Consider the following 14,434-nt stretch of genomic DNA (forward strand, 5'->3'; position numbering starts at 1 on the left):
CAATCAGCATGTGGCACTTCTTGCATGAATCTCTTTGATAAGATAGTTTGGTTTCCACAGAAGAGGACTTGGCCCAATCCTGAAACACTTTGATCATATGGTAGATACCATATGATCAGACTCATCATGTTCTGTTTACTTATGGAGGACTTTTGATCTTAGCATACTTTAAGTGTGCTTTCTCTACAGCTCTGGGGAAAAAATAAGACACCACTTAAAATGATCGGTTTCTTTGATTTGACTTTTTATAGGTATATGTTTGAGTAAAATGGACGTCATTCTTTTATTTTATGAACTACTGGCAACATGTCTCTGAAATTCCAAACAAAAACATAGTATTTATTTGCAGAAAATGAGAAATGGTCAAAATAACAAAAAAGATGCAACCCATTCAGACATCAAATAATGCAAATAAAACAAGTTCATATTCATTTAGAAACCACAATACTAATATTTTAACTCGAGAAGAGTTCAGAAATCAATACTTGGTGGAATAACCTGGAGGTTTTCAATGGGGTTCAGTGTAGTGGACTCTTTGTTTTTTCCACAGCTGTATGTGGATAGAAAGAATAGTTAAATAACAAATTAAGACAGACTTTCACAAGTCAAGTACAAACATATTTAGTAGCCATCTAGTAAACCTTGTGACAATGATTGTGATGCAGCACAGGATCATGGGTGTGTAACTAAAGCAGAGAAGCAATGCGGGTCAGGTTGCTTTTTCAATTCAAATTCAAAAATATTTTATTGATCCCAAAGGGAAATTAAATGCTGTAACTCATAATTAAAGGTTATTAAAGATGCCTCTAACCTTGAAGGATCTTAGCTTCCTTAAGAAGTCCAGTCTGCTCTGTTCCTTCTTATAAGACGCTTCACTGTTGCATCTCCAGTCCAGGCTGTTGTCCAGATGAACACCGTGTTCAAAGTGTAGGGACATATACAGTATATATAACATAGTAATGTTAATTAATATGAAGTACTGCAATGGCAGTTGTATGAATATTGCATATCAGTGTTGTTTACATTTTTTTTATATTGGTGCATCTCTAATAATGATCAGTATCCAGTTCAATACTTTGGGTTGAGTTTGATTGTTATTTCTTGTGTATCTGCTCTTTAACATTGGTTTGCATTTCCTTAGTGTTTTAGCTCCAGTTTGTATTGTTCTGAATTCTGTTTTATTCACATTGTTCCTCTCTCTGTTTATTAGTTACCACCTCTTAGTTTCCTTGCTCATGCTGTTTCCCAGTCTCACACTGTTTCTAATGTCATTCAGCCTCATTCCTAGAAGTTAAAAGCCTGTCATTTCCTTTCCTCCCTCCCACATTATTCTGTTCTCCATTATCAGTGTCCTCCATGCTACTTTCAAACTCTTGAATGAGAACTTCTGTGTACAAACGAAGGAGCAGGAAGACTGTTTCAAACACAGAGGTTAATTATAAAGACTTCTTCCAGTTTTGTAGAATTGCCTCTTAGGTTGATGGTCTTTGCACTATGAACATAAGGAACCAACACAAAAAACTAAGTGTAAGTATCTCCAGTATTACTCAACAGTCGTGGAAAAGTCTACATAACTGATTGAAGCGCTTTTGGAACCCCATTTGGATTAGAAACTCAAAATAGTCATTTTCTGTCTGACTTTGTCAGCCTGTCTTGTTGTTGTGAGGTAAGATTGGTAAGTTTATGCCCACTTCTCTAAAAACACTAATACAGCTCATTAAGGTGGCATACATTTATTTATTCATCCACAGCTCTCTTAAAGTCCCACCACAGCAGTACAATCAAGTTCAGGCCCAGACTGACATTATGCCATGACAGCACTTTGTTCTGGATCATGTCGTGGTTGATTAGCTACTGTCTTTGGCACTATTTATTGTTATAATAACCCAATTTAAAGTGAAATTTTGCTGTCGAAAAGAAAGCTGGATGACACTCACGATTCCTTTGGTCCAATCATCAGCCAGCCGCTGTACTTGACAGCTGGTTTGAGGTGTGTGGTTTTGGTTTTCTACACACAGGATTCTGTGCATTATTGTCAAGCGTGTCTACTTTGGTCTCATCTGTCCGAAGGATATTGTTTTCCATCCAAACGTAAGTTTTCCTGGCAATTTTTTTTTAAGACAGAAACTCCTTCCCCCTGTTAAATGTCTAACTGTGCTGTGATGTACATTTTAATATGCTAACTTTATGTTGTCTACTTTAAGAAAAAAAAAAACACAGAAAAACAAATGTAGTTTTCTGATTGGTAGCAGTTTACAGTCTCAGACAAAGAAGTCAATCACAAGTGATTATTATTCATCTGTGATTCCATTTTTGCAACAAATGAAAACAACACCTTAATTTCTCCTTTTGTTCTTGTAACAATGTCTAAAGATGTTTCTATCATAACACAACAGTCTGCTTATCATGATGCTTAGTAAGGCATTGGCAACTCTGTTAGATGTTCCCTGTGTTTAAGCTGAACTGTTCATTTATCACAACTGCATCCGTGAAAACATCATTAGCACAAGATGAGTTGATATTCCAGAGTGAGAGGACCAAACGCTGCTCCAGCTCACATCATTTAGTGCTTCTCCACTGATGTTAAGAGGCAGATAATAGCAGCCGAGTCAGTTTCATTTACAGACCTGCTTTCACCAAGAGGTCAGTATTCCCGCAACTTGGAGATAATTATAATGTAATGCATGCATCGCATAGCGAGGGGGACCAGAGGAGAGATAAGTCATTTAAATGGTTTTCATGTGAGCTACAGCTCATTATAACATTCACCTAGTTTTAGATATACAATGTTTACTTACCTGCTGAAATTTTCTATTGTTTATTTTAGTTTTGAAGTAAACTAAAATAAACAGCACAATCTTCAATTTATTTTATAGGGACTTCATGTGATAAAACAAAATATAAAGCATCATGTATGGAGAGCAAAATCTTAGAGGAGAGCAGGAGGAAGTTGAGACCGTCTCTTCCATTAATTATAATGGGTAATATGAAATCACTGGCTAATAAGCTGGATGAACTCCAAGCCCTCATAAGGACTCAGACAGAGTATCCCTGATGCAGCCTCTGCGTTTTACTGAGACATGGCTGCGGGATCATATCCCAGACTCCAGCGACTCTCTGCCAGGCTTCCTGACTGTCTGAGCAGCAGCATAAGAAAAGGAGGTGGATTAGCAGTGCTTGTCAACAACACATGGTCTCATCCAGAGCATGTTACTGTGGAGTGTGTTCTCTACTGAACTCCTAGCACTAAGTTTCCATCTATATTGTTTACCAAGAGAGTTCACCAGTGTTATTTGGGCAACCTCTTACCATTGTACCTTCAGCTGTTGTCGACAGATGTCATGTGACGCCATCAGTTCAAACACAACACCCCAGTGCTTTGTCCCCAACACCCTTTATTCAGAGACAACATAAATTAGAGAACTGTGAGAATGTGTTCATATGAAGGTGAAGGAGCCATGCAGTGATGTTTTCAGGCTGCAGACTGGATTACTCTGTGCCAGCCACATGGAGAGAACCATGACAGGTTGTGTGACTGACTGTATGAACAACACTATCCCCACCAGAACAGTGCGATGGCTCCCTAATTACAAATCCTGGATCACCAGTGAGCACCAGTGAGTGTCAAACAAGAACAAAAACCTCCAGGGACGAAGACAATGCTCAGAAAGACTGAGATGTTTATTTTACAAGTTTGCTTTCATTGAGAGTCCTAGTCAACAGACCTTGGTCCTTGGTCAAAACTGAACATCCATCACTCTGATGGAGGAAAGGTGAAGCACTGAACTTATTTTAGCTTTAACTCTAGAGACAACCTCAAGACAAAATTGAGAAATAATTACCCAGAATGACTGTCCCGAGGTTCAATCCTAGTAACCAATAAAGACCTTCCAGAGAAGAGCAACACCGCCTCATTACCTATCAATCTTCTGCTTCTGTACAACACAGAAGCTCCTGCCTGGAATCATGTGATGATAAATAAGAGTAATAATAAGCCAATGTAAGTGAAATCCAGAAAAGAATTGCTGGAAACACAAGAGGAGCTGATCACTAAGCACTGTCCAACACATAGACCTGTCCACCACAAGAAACATTATGATCTGTGACCGTTCATGTAGACACTCAGCCCTACGGCCCTGAATCCAAAGCAACAGCAAAGGTTCCTATCAAGTGTGACATTTATTTAAAGAGACAAGTCTGTCAGATTACTGTTTAAATGATACAAGGTGACAACTGCTGCACTCAAGCTTCCCACTTCTCCATTACATTGGTTTCTGATGCCCCTAGTCCCAACAAGTCCACATGTTATGCTAATCTGATACCAATATCATCAGAATAAATCAGTATAATTGCAACAAAATTACCTGTGACATTAGAGTCAGCATTTTCTTGATATTATAGGGGAAATTATTCCAATAAAAAGAATAAGAAATGAGCTTCATATCAAGTCCATTTTCTTCTAAAAAGGATAGACTGTAGATACATTGTCTGAAGCTCCTGCAGTGACATATTATCTTCATTAAAAGCTTTGTCATCACAACCATTAACAGTAAGTGGGTCCTCAGGGGTGAGAATCAGTCCCAGCTGACACTTCACAGTCAATCAAAGCACTGATATGAACACTAACCTGCCATTTATGCTCACATTCATACCTAATGGTAACATAGACATCAGGTTGAACTGCATGGCTTAATATTCAATGGAAAATGAAGGATTTACAGGGTATCTATGGTCTAAGGTATGGTCGATCATCATCTTCAATAAATCTTTGAAGTATCTGAATTAATGAGCTGCCACAACACTTAATTTTCCTTTGGGATTAATAAAGTATTTTTGAATTTGAATCAACTTTGAATAGAACAGCAATGACTTATTTTGTAAAATCAGAGCAGTTCTTTCAGTGACAGCACAGCAGGTTTTTGTCTTAATTTTATTTACTCTGAGCCAGGTTTCAGGGTAAAATCAACCTCACAAAATAAAAGATATGCGACTTGTGCAGACTTGTTCTTTTAAACACAGAGGGCCTGCAGGTGAGGAAGTTCTGGACGAAGAGACAAACGTTGACCTTTGAGCAGCAATGAACACAATGGCTCTCTGACTGGTGAAAACTAAGTTCTTGCAGATTCTGGTACTAGTAATGTCATGATTTGAAAGCTTAATTTCACCTGAATACAGAAAAAAACCCTGAGAACTAAGAATTGTGGCTCAGTTGAGGTTATATTTTTAAACAGATAAATCTGTAATTTATCTGTTTAAATTATATATAAGGATATATTAGAATATAATTATACATAAGGGGCCTAATCTGCAGAGATTCAAAATAAAAAGTGCTAAATTACATGAGCAAAAGAAATGGCATGCACTGTCCTCTTTAATGAGGATTCTTCTTGTGCTACTTGCAGTCATTATGGTGAGTGGCAGAGAGCAGAGTAGCCATGAAAGAAAGATGAACTAGAATGTCATTATGCTAGAGGTATAATAATAATAATAATTTAAAAGTCAATCAAATTAGCATTTTGTTTTGCATATTCATGAATGTGCAATAAGTTCATTCCTTCCTGAATGAATGTATTGCCCCTGCCTCATTCTGGTGATGCAATATCCTGTTTGTGTGCTATTTGTTTATTAGGTTTGCACATTCTATTGAGTTTGCACATGTTTTTGTACGTGCAAACCTTCAGAAGAGTTTTATACTTGGATTTTGTGGTTACCGCACTGGCTGAAAGTTGTACTGGTCCTTTCAACCAGAAATCAGATGATGACTGGATGCATTAGGTCAGGGGTGTCCAAAGTGCAGCCCGGGAGCCATTGGTGGCCCTTGGGTTAATTTTGTGTGGCCCCTTACTGCAATTCAAGAACAGCACAAATCCAAGACTTTTTGTAATTATTAGGATAAGATGTGTGTGTGGGCATGTGTGGGTGTATAGGCGTGGGTGTGTGTGTGTGCCGGTGTGTGGGGGCGTGTGTGTGTGTGGGGTGTGCTGTCCTTCTGAAGCCCAGTTGGCCCAGCGTCTCTATCTGCTGAAACTTAGAAAAATGTTTTCCTCATCAGCATGAGGAAAAATATTTTTCTTTACAGGATTTTATTTTCTCCGCAGCTTATTAGCATTATGAAGAAAGAGACTATAAAGTCATATATTTTCTAAACAGTTCCATGATGAATGAATAGATAATCCAGAGTCTGCAGCTGAAGTTATTTGGTATGCAGGATAAGAATGGGCTTTTATTATGCAGCAATTACATTTGAAAAGAAGAGAGGATTATTCAACCATTTAACCTGCTGATTTTCTCATCTCAGCTTCCTGGGAAAGATCTCACCCTCCACTCATACCAGGATTATTCCCTCTGATGGAAACAGACACACCTTTACTGTTACAGTTAATTAACACATTGCAGAACTGAAACATGCTGCAGTAAAGTACCTGTGTTGCATTAGGATCTGTCATTTAAAAGGCAAAAAAGTAATTCTGAGGGGAAGTTTTCACTCATCAAGTCAGCTTGAACAAAACTCCATGCATGTTATTGGAAATAACTGTAGAAAACTCCAGCAGAAAGGAAGGAATCTGGCAGTGCAGCTTTCCTTTGACAGTTTCAGTTTTCAGTGAGCGTACTCTTACATGCTTTCTGTACTAAAAATTTGATGACTTCAGAAACATTGATGGCACTAATAAGCAAAAACCCTCCCAGACTATTAAAAGGATCTGGAACATGCTGCTATGAAGACATGTTAAGCCTGTGGAGGCTCTGGGCCAGGTCAGAACCGACACACTGCAGGCTGCCTCCCCTGGTACTCGGTGTAATCATCCCCACATCGCCTGCACTGACAGCTGCAGCTGTGCTCTCCCTTCCTGGGTTCTACATTAATAGCTCTTGACATGCTTGCCTGCTATAAGCAGCCCAGTCGGGTTTTGCATGACGGTTCCACATAGGGGGTCAGTAGGCTGTCAAGATGGCAAGTGATGCAATCTAACTTGACAAAATATGACCTCAGTGAGACTGACTTGGCTCTTTCAAAGATTCTGCTGCTTTCATGTGCAATCAATATTCACTCATTGTTGTTGACATTTCAAACTGATTGTATGGGTCCTTTCACAGCAGCCTTTATTGATTTTGTTGTAATGCATCTATAGATTGGTTTCATTTTCTTTCTTGCTAGGAAACAGGATTGGAAAGGAAAAAACATAAATGTTTAATATCTACTGTACTTCTGAATCTGTGCTCCAGAAACTTCATTGATGCTCCTTCCTTCCTTCCTTCCTTCCTTCCTTCCTTCCTTCCTTCCTTCTTTCCTTCCTTCCTTCCTTCCTTCCTTCCTTCCTTCCTTCCTTCCTTCCTTCCTTCCTTCCTTCCTTCCTTCCTTCCTTCCTTCCTTCCTTCCTTCCTTCCTTCCTTCCTTCCTTCCTTCCTCCCTCCCTCCCTCCCTCCCTCCCTTCCTTCCTTCCTTCCTTCCTTCCTTCCTTCCTTGAATCTGAGAATGTTTTTTAAATCACGACTTGATCATGATTAAATTTTTAGTAGAATCAATTTTATTTAAGAATAATCTGATGAAGTCATTAAAAGCTGGTGAGTTGATGGCACGTCAGTGATATGACTTTCTGTAAATTTGGAAACTACTGATCAGAACCCTAGGGTTATTCTTCTTCTCTATTAATGATGATGTTCTATCTTGGTGAAGGGTTTATTGATCCACTGTAATATGCTCTCCAAGTTCTTCCTCCAAGGCAGAGGCCTTCCTGTCTCTAATCTTTACTTAAAGTTTCTTTGTTTCTGCCCTCAGCTCACCCGTCCCGCCCTGAAATACCTTTTTTTGTTTTGCAGTTCTTTCAGATTGCTGGTGATCCAGGGTTTGTTACTAGGTCATCAAAGGAAAGCTGAACTGCTCACATTCAGTGGGGATGATGTTCTCCAAACAAAAGTTTATATAGTCAGTCACTCATTCAGTCGTGGCATTGATGTCCTCTTCATGTCACTGACACTGTTTAGCAGAGTCCCACCACACTCTTTTCACACATAAGACAGATGTGGGGGAAAAGGCATCTGAGGCCTGATTAAACATTAGATGAAAAGAGCTGTATGGAGTAGAAATATTTGGAAACATTTCTTTTAGATTATTCACCAAAGCTGTATTGAATTTTTGTAAATTTCAATTGTAGAAACCTTAATTTGGATCTCAAAACAAACATAGTATGAGGTGTTAAGAAAATCTCTGTGTTGCAGCTGGAGGGGGCTGTTTTGACACGGTGCAGTCATGGCGCCTGTTAACCAACCGGCTGTGTGTTAGGAACCTGTGCAAGAAAGCTGTAATTATCAGCAGGATTCTGGCTTGCATATATTACGTCTGTAACACTGTTCACATTTCCTGTAATAAGTCATTTTCTTAGGCTGTTTTCTGTTCGTATCTCTGATCTCTTGATGGAGCCAAGAACATGCCACCTGTCAGCCTGTGGGACCCCGCTGACGACGCAGGCTGCTCTGACGGGGAAATGCTTGGCCAGTTGTAGCCACAGAGAGACGAAGCAGAATGCTGAAGCCGCAGTTGCCAAAATGTCCATTTTTCATTCATAGAATAGCGTGACAATGACTGACTGAGTCCAAGAGAGCCCACATCAGATGCTTCATTAACTGTCCCACCCTACCGACACTCCAGTGAGAGAGACTGAGCAGTGACTGGGTATGAGCAGGAATAGATGGGATCTTCCCACAGGTCACTTTTTATTTCTTTAAGTATGCAGAATGAGACCAGATGGGATCCTGGATCCTCTGCTGCCTTTGAGGGTAACACACACACACTCACACACCCACCCCCACACACACAGCAGTGGAACAAAGGCTGACAGTAGAACAGCATGGAAACAGACCTGATACCCATTCTGAGTATCAGGTCGGGATTCGTGGCTCTTATTCATGATGCATATCGCTCCTGTAACTTGTCTGTATTTACGCCACGTTAAGCAGGATGTTCTTGATAAAGTACGTTCTGAAACAAATTTTTACAGTCTGTGGGTTAACAAGAATTCCTCTTTGGTTTGTTTTCACAGCTGCGAGTTCAGCCTGCATTCTGTGTGCCGCCATCATCGTTCCTCATCGTTCCTGGACTTAAGATACAGCTGCTGGTGCTAAAAATAGTAAATTATAAATTAAATAAAATTGTAATAAAAAATATTTAATGTAAACAAGCAAATGTGGACCATCGAAATCAATTTATAATTTTTCAAGATGTATTTGAAGTTTCCAACACATTTCAAGTGCCTTTATGCTGCTACAAAACCACAATACATACTTCAGTATTACAGCGCTTTACATTAACCCATTGTTAATTTCTATTATATTTTCTTGTCTCTTTTTCAAGTCCGTTAAAATTTATTTTCAGGATCCAAAAAATGAAAAAAAGCTTTACATATTGAAATGCAAAAATTCCACTTAAAGGCATGAAGCATCGGAAGTGAAGGGTAGGAGTCCTAAACGAAGCGAGAGACTGTGATTGGATTTCCAAGTTGTTTAGGCATCTATGTGTTCAAGTTAATTTGTCTGTGGAAGAAGAAAAGAAACAACGTTTACCTCCTCCCTGCTGATGTGTTTGTTGATATGATCAAATTGCAAACTTTGCCTGAATTCATGCTGCCTGATTGCTATCACTATGTCTCCCCTTAAAAGTGTTCCTTCACAACAATGCAATGTTTGGTTGCATCTTATTAATTGTACTTACTTCTATAGTATATGAGCATTAATCTTCTTACTTTGTAAAAGTGTAGGCTATAAATCCATGAGGGCTGCCAGTCCTTCTGATTGCCGGCTGCTGTCCATCACCATCTTCTTTGTTCATCAAAAGGTTGACAATAAATGAGAAGTCTGGTTTGCATCCTTGGTTGTTAGTGCAGCCAACCGTGCAGCACCTTGTGACCAATTTTACAGTGAAATCAACTAAATAAAAGTTGTACTAGGCCCTAGTACAACTTTTATTAGCCTAGTAATTAGGCTAATATTAAGGTATTTGCTTTTGGTTTGAATAGTTTTACAGGAGTTAACATTAGTATTGTTTTTTTGGCATTCATCATGGCGGAGTGGGTTGCTTTCTGAAGAGAGGACATCTTAATATCTGACCATATCACTAAAAGTGTTGGTTAATCTGCCTTAATGCATCTCAAAGGTGATCTGTTAGCTTGAGATCAGGAGTCATTTACAGAGCAGTAAAGTTCTTCCACACCAAACTCATCCAAACTATTTGCTACAAAGTAAATAGATTTTGCTTCTTGGCCTAGTTCACAGTCATGTTGGAACAGGAAGGGGCCATGTCCAAAATGATACAAAACAGACAAGAGCTTGACATTGTCCAAAATGTCTTGCTGTGCTGACATGTTCAGGGTTCCTTTTACAGGAAGTACTGGCTGAATGGTTGCTGCGGGAGATTCAAGGATTTCTCAAACATGCAGGAAGGAATCAAAGCAACAATGAGTGAACAACATTATAATAAGCTGAAAAAAGTTGATTTTACATCAGACTCTCCCTTTTGGAAAACATTTCAGGTCTCATCTACCAATTGTCCCAATCAGACACAAAGATGGTAAAGATGGGGTTACAGGTGGAGCTCTACATGTTTGGTCTTGGCTCTCTGCTGTGTCGTCCTGGTTGTTGGTTCTAAAGCTCTTTGGACATTGATTCCTCTTAGTCCTCTTAGTGTACATTCTCAGGTTGTTGGAGTAACGCTGAGACAACAATCTGTGCATTGTAAGAAGCATTGTGAAGGGTACTTTTCTCATTTTCTTCAATTATTTAAGGACTTGTGACTTAATTTTAGTCCTTGTTGTTTGCATTTCCTACTTGTACTGTAATTTATCTCAAACTACCATAAATTATTATTACAGTTTGATGGATTCTGGTTGCTACCAGAGTAACAGCTTTCCAGGTAGTTCATTATAAAGTGATCCACTGCTTTGCTAGTGGTTCTGGTTTGAGTCACTGTGTTTTGAGAAACCTTTCCATCTGCCCAGTGTGAGAAGTGTTGATTTCTCGACAGCTTGTGGAGGCTGTACCTACACGATAGTGGTGCTTCTCCAACACAATTAGAACAGTGCTTCATGAATAGCAAACTGGAAATGTTTAAAAAAAAAAGTATTTTCTTGAGTATATTTTTAAACAGAGGGAAAACAAACCTTTCATTTTTGTCCATCAGACTGATTCAAACATGGAGAAGATGGAGAACACAAGACGGTGAGCTAGCTGGCATTAAAAAAATATCCTGGATGGTCTAATGAGATCTTCCATTTAAAAAGTGGAGCAGATGGTTGAGGCCTGTGATTGCCACGTTTTACTCACTGCAATCTGTTCCTCCGATTATCCACAGAAAAGCATAGAAAGATGTTGCTTGGCTCCATCCAAGAGAGAATGTGCCTCACAAAAGCTTCATAGAGGCCTTAGTGCTCAGTGGGAACCAAACTAATTTAGGGTCAATTAGGCAATGTTTACACAGCTGAACTGGCTGTAGAGAAAGTTTAATCTGCAGTGTTTTGTTGATGTTTTATCAATCTTCTAATGTGAAGATAAACTCTGGTAAGAGGTTAGTGGGAGGAGCCATTGTAACACAGTCATATTCAGATGAACAGATTTAGGGTCCAGCTGATCATGTAGGTAAGTATACGTTAGAAAATAACAGATTACCATCAGATTTAACTTCCAAAAGAGTAACCTGAGAAATAGTCTGTGTATTAAGTCATTGCCTTAAGCAATGACTTAATACACAGCAAGAATATAACTTCCTGTTAATTTTGAAGCAAGAATATAACTTCCTGTTAACACATCAGTTTTAGCTGCAGTAATGCAGCTAATGTACTGTAGCATGCTAACTGATATACTGATTTGAGCTACGGTGACTCTGTCAAAATAAATACAAGGACAGTGATCTCAGAAATCACAACTGAAGCTGGCTCTGGAAATACAAAGCTTTTATTGGGAAGAAATGTAGCTTCTTAACATGAGGTTCTGTAGTGTAAGATCCATCTCATTATATGTACAGATGAGCTGAGACTGAGCATCCCACACATTATTCCAAAAATGCACAAAATGTAACTTAAAATGTATGAATCTTAATATAAAAATGAAGATCTGATGGTTTGTCAGAATTAAATTCCGAATTAAAAAGCAGGAAAATAGAAAATAGAACTATTCAACACTCAATCACTTGGTAATAAGACCAGCTTTATTTTTGATCACATATGTGATAAAAAAGTGGACATTTTGTGCCTCACTGAAACCTGGCACAAACCTAGTTCATATATGGCATTAAACGAAGCTTGTCCACCAGGCTATACATATCTGGAGAAAGCAAGGACCACTGGATGTGGTGGAGGGCTGGCTGTCTTCCATCGCAAGGATCTACCTGTAACCCCACTTCCACTGCCAGACCTGATAACATTTGAGAGCCTCCTTTTCAATTGCAAACTCCAAAAAGAAACAATTTTGATGCTCCTCATTTACCGCCCTCCAAAACTCAACACTGGATTTATTATGGAACTGCAAGATCTTCTGACATCCCTTTGTGTTACATCCCAAAATACGCTTATCCTGGGGGACTTCAACAATCATATTCATTCATCTAATAACTGTTTTGCCGCAGAATTTCTTGAACTTCTGGACTGTTTACATCTCACACAACACGTTTCAGTACCTACACACACAAAAGGTCACACTCTGGATTTAGTAATCACGGACAATGCCCCCATCTCCAACCTGCAAGTTGAAGACTTGGGGGTGTCTGATCATAAATTAATTTCCATGACTCTGCCAAATCCAGTTCAGAAATTTAAAGGCAATAGATTCCACCCTCTTCAACCAGGATATCCAGGATATCTCACTAAGCACAAAATTTACTTCTATCAATGAATCTGTCAACCACTACAATTCCAGTCTTCGCAGTATTCTTGATATCCATGCACCGGTTAAAACTAGGTCAGTTACTTTCTCCAGATCAGCTCCATGGTATACACCTGAACTCCGTAAAATGAAAACTGCAGGTCGTGCCCTGGAACGGCAGTATACTGCCAGTGGCATGATGGTTCACAAACAAGCTTACCGCGAACACCAAAAGACATATTCCAGAGCACTCACCACAGCAAGATCCCGTTACTTCTCCCTAATAATTTCGAACAGTAGTGGGAATTCCAAACAGTTATTCTCTGAAATAAACTCTCTGGTCAAACCTTCAACACACACACAGACTGACACCAGTATAGATCACTGTAACAGATTCATGGACTTTTTCATTAATAAGGTGACATCAATCCAGTCTGCTTTCCCTGCAATAGCCTCATCTCAAGCTGGCATCACTCTCCCCATACCACCCAGCACATTTTCAGTTTTCTCCGATGCCACCCAGTCTGAGGTGGAGAGGATCGTAAAAAGCATGAAAACCTCCACCTGTGTGCTAGATTCTCTCCCCACAACACTACTTAAGTCAAGCATTGCAGTCATCAGTCCGTTAATCACAACCATCATTAATCAGTCATTGCAATCTAGTCAGGTTCCCCCAGCCCTTAAAACTGCAGTCATTCATCCCCACTTGAAAAAACCCTCACTTGACCCCAATATCCTGGCCCACTATAGACCTGTTTCCAATTTACCGTTTATATCCAAAGTTCTGGAGAAAGTCGTTGCAGCCCAACTTCATCATCACATCCATAACCATAACTTCTATGAAAAGTTTCAGTCTGGTTTCCACTCAGCTCACAGTACAGAGACAGCCCTGGTCCACGTTATGAACAATTTGCTCATGACTGCGGACCAGGGCTCACCCTCTCTCCTCCTCCTCCTTGACCTATCGGCTGCATTCGACACAGTGAACCACACCATCCTTCTCAACAGGTTACAGTCAGAAATTGAACTTTCGGGCACAACGCTCAAATGGTTTCAATCATATCTCACCAATAGAACTGAATATGTTTCCCTGGATCACTGTAAATCTTCAATTCATACTGTGACTTGTTGAGTTTCGCAAGGGTCAGTCCTCGGGCCTACCCTTTTTACCATCTACATGCTCCCCCTTGGTCAAATAATCAATAAACACAAGGTTTCCTTCCACTGTTACGCTGATGACACACAACTGTACATGAAAATGGACTCCACTTCCCCCACAGTTCTCCCGTCCTCACTTCAGCTTTGTCTGGAGGAGATAAAGGCTTGGATGATTGACAACTCTCTTCAATTCAACAGCAATAAAACGGATGCAATCCTTTTTGGCACCCCTCATCAAACCCAGTCTTCACCTCTCAGCAGTATCTCAATATTTGGCCATAACATCCCCCTTTCCACCTCCGTTACAAACCTTGGAGTTAGGCTTGATTCTAACTTCACCTTTAATACCCATATCCGTCACCTTTGTAAAGTTTCCTTTCTTCATCTTAAAAACATCGCCAGACTCCGCTCCTCCCTCTCCCAACCGGAT

This window comes from Xiphophorus hellerii, chromosome 13 (genome assembly GCF_003331165.1).
Source record: "Xiphophorus hellerii strain 12219 chromosome 13, Xiphophorus_hellerii-4.1, whole genome shotgun sequence".
In the NCBI taxonomy this organism is placed as follows: domain Eukaryota; kingdom Metazoa; phylum Chordata; class Actinopteri; order Cyprinodontiformes; family Poeciliidae; genus Xiphophorus; species Xiphophorus hellerii.